The 3,812-nt window shown below is 37.9% G+C and overlaps 1 pseudogene; it reads left to right on the top strand.

The window, feature by feature from the left end:
- Positions 1–1,000: 1,000 nt before the first annotated feature.
- Positions 1,001–1,486, top strand: LOC105622257 (annotated as a pseudogene).
- Positions 1,487–3,812: the final 2,326 nt, after the last annotated feature.

Here is a 3,812-nt window from a genome sequence, read left to right as displayed (position 1 = left end):
GTTTCCGAACCTGAAGAAATGGTTCGAAGGAAAGGGATTCACCACCAGAGAGCATCTCATCGCCGAAACAGAAGTTTATTTTGAAGGATTAGACAAATCATATTATTCGGACGGCTTGAAAAAGTTGGAGAATCATTGGATCAAATGTATCGAAAGGAGACTATGAGAAATAAAAATGAATCGATAAAAAAAATGTGTTTTACTATATTTTTCTAAAAACTTATTGATTTTCCCTCATATAAACTGTATAAAAATTTCTTTAATTAAATGAATAAATTTTAATTCCATCAATTAAGTAAAAGAAATCCTTCATTCATACTGACGCAGTTCAAAGTATACGTGCTCCACACAATGTTTCAGCTCTGTAAGAAAATTACCTGAAGCCCAGCCTTTTCGAATTTCCCGTAACACGAAGAATTGACCGGTACGCCATGATCGTGCGACAACCAATGGGAAGCACGTACACGCAGCCAATCCCGGAAGATCGCTAGCGGCGCTGAAGGAGCGGTTGCGGATGGAGAAGAAGATCAAAGGGATCTAAGCTGTTGATGGCATTCATTTTGAGAGAATACATACAATCTCTATACATTAATCAAGGAGTCGAAGTATATCCATATTTTTTTTACGAACAATGTTTAATAGATTTCTTTCTTTTATTAGAAGCAGGATAAACATACTATATTCAGAAATCTTAAGATAACAAGATATGACATCGGCATAGGCCACCATAAGTCACATCGTGACTTGAGCACTTTGAATCGAGAGATAAGAGATATCGTTCATCTTTTTCGTCGCGATCGGGCGGTAGAAAAAAAACTGAGTTGAAAAATTCGAGCATGTTGTAAAGAACTTAAATCGGGCGTGTAGTGCGTGCATTCATTATGGGGATGAATTAATGATTCTCCCCTTCGATCCGGCAAGAGATGATGTAATGATCGAAAAGTAGATACAGCACATGGAGGGATTGGCATAGCAATATGGATGAAATGATCGCGCCTTTATGAGATTTATACCGATCCGTCTAAAAGGCCATGCTAAATTATGGTACGATACGAGACCGGAAGTTGTTATCACAGTGACAAAAGAGGAGATAATGCAACAATTCCGTAAGTCCGTACTATTCAGTAAGTTGTTGAAGGCCGTGTTGTACGAGACTTCTCACGGTCAAGCTTTATTGTTGTTTCAATAAATTAAGTAAGTTGGATTTAGTTATACCTGTATTTGATCGATGCGACGGTATAACGATGTGAGTAACGCAAAGGGCAATACGTCCTGCACAGTTGATGCGAACGGATTGTACGCGTATATGACATCGCTGGACACATCGTCGTCGGGAAGCGAGCGAAAGAAAGAAGCGCGTTATAGGAGTTATAGGAGTGATCGGAGAGAAAGATCGTCAAAAATCTGGAAGTGTACTTGGGACGCGGATGAAAATGTGGCACCGGCTGACCAACTCGTTGGCGGTGATAAGCTGTTATTGCAATAACTCGATGCCAAATCTAATCTCGTAAAGTAATGTTCACCGAGTTGATCCTAATTATGGAATGCTTTAATTGCAGAAAAGTAAGCTATTTTGCGAGAAAATGTCGTGAGCCACATGCGGAGTGTGAGAATTGTAAACAGAAAGGTCATACAACTATCATGTGTCCGAGTAAGAAAAATATAAACATTGTTAAAGTCTCGGATACTGCGCGGAACTCGTATGAGCGAATGATGTCGGTTAATGATCACCGACTTAAAAGATTGATCGACGGGAAGCAGCCGCATACTGATGCGAAATTCAGTCGAAAAGTATAAGTGGAACGTTTATTAATGCTAAATGTAGTATTAAGGGGATTCGTGGGATAGGCGATGATCAACGATAAATCGACGCGATGTAATGTCCGAATAATGGAGGCAATAGCGTGTATGAACGCTATTGTGTCATCCCAGATAATCATCTCATTTACGACCTGATTGTGAAATGCGATTTTCTAGAGCAGGAACACATAATTCTAGTTAAGCGCGAGAAAGAGTTATAATGCTTCAACAGTTGCTTTTCGCCGAAAAATAGTTTGAGCGTATGAGTGGCATGAATTTTCTAGACGCGTTAACTGAGTATCCAATGCACATTGACGTTAACGAGGAGGCACAACAGAAATATACAGATCTAATTCGCGAAAAGAGATTGCATTTCGGCTAGTACTGCAAATCTGAGAAAAATGGATGCTCTTGCGATAAGCATATGTTGTACAATGAATGAACCAATAATTTATAGGCTGTATACCAGGTATGTAAATATGAAACCGGAATTTACCAATAGATGGCCATAGCTGTCAATGTAGTTGCCGTCAGACGGCGCTATTGATGCCATTTCCTTGTTCTGACATTTGACAAAGATTTTCAACTCACAACAATACAAGTTTCATACAACAGTATAGTTTGTAATTGAACATGTCGAATTTTGTGCCTGGAAACTACGATTTGTGGACAGCATTGATTTTCTGTTACCATTTGAAGAAAACTGCTGCAGAATCGCATCGAATGCTTGTCGAAGCTTACGGTGAGCATGCTCTTGGTAAATCACAGTGCTTTGAGTGATTTAAAAAATTCAAAAGTGGCGATTTTGACGTGAGAAACGAAGAACGTGAAAAACTACCGAAAAAGTTTGAAGATAGCGAATTGCAAGAATTGTTGGATGAGGATGACGCTCAAACTCAATAACATCTCACGGATCAATTGAATGTGACACGAGCAGTCGTCTCCATACGTTTGAAAATCCATGGGAAAGAGAAGAAGATAGAAAAATGGATTTCACATGAACTGAATGAAAGACAGCAGGAAAAACCCCTTGCGAAATGCTGCTCGCCAGGTACAAAAGAAAGTTCTGGTAGCAGTTTCTGGTAGACCGTTTATTGCAGTCGTTGCTGTACTATACGATTTATTTCAATAACCATCGAAACAATCACTATCAAACCTGATTCCTGACAATTACAAACTTTGGATTTTATTATAAAGAGAAGTAATCGAACAACACCGACGAGTCTAAGAGCAGACACCATGCAGGACGGTCGAATGTAAAAAATTACCTGAAGCTCAGCCTCTTCGAATTTCCCGCGACACGAGGAATTGGCTGGTGCGCCTCGATTATGCGACAACTAATAGGAAGCATGCCAAGAAGATCGCTGACGGCGCTGAAGGAGTGCAGATGTGTAGAGGAGAAGGAGATCAAATTAGCGGAAGCTAAGTTGTCGATAGCAGCCATTTTGAGAGACCATACAGTCTTTATATGCATTAACCAAGGAGTCGAATGTATCCATATCTTTACGAACAAAGACTAATAAGTTTTTTATAGTTCGAACATGAAAAACACAGTTGGCGGCTTCATCAAGACAATCAAGTTATGACAATTTTGCATTATATTCGTATTGTAACACATTCATAAAGATTTCAAAGATCACGTGAAAAAAATAATTGCAGGGATCAAATAAATAAAATGACACGCAATCATTGTCGGATTTGTATCTTATATGTAGTTTGTAATATCATAATTTGTCTGTATTTGTATTGAAAGTAATCCCATTAAGATCCAGATGTTTGTAATAAATTGATCAATTGTTATTAGTATGTCAATTATTTAACTTTTAAACGGTAATGTCAAAAAACTCATACATACGTTTATTCATACATACAATATGTACATGTATGCGTACGTATTTTATTTAATTTAATTGTTTAATTTAATTTATTTGTGCATTATTTGGAAAATAACGAAAAACATGACGATTACAGAATTAAATGAGAAAAATTAAGTTCAGTTCTACAACATGACG

This window comes from Atta cephalotes (genome assembly GCF_000143395.1).
Source record: "Atta cephalotes unplaced genomic scaffold scaffold00042, whole genome shotgun sequence".
NCBI lineage: Eukaryota > Metazoa > Arthropoda > Insecta > Hymenoptera > Formicidae > Atta > Atta cephalotes.
The sequence above is the reverse complement of the archived record's forward strand: the minus strand, read 5'-3'. Positions and strand labels throughout refer to the sequence as shown.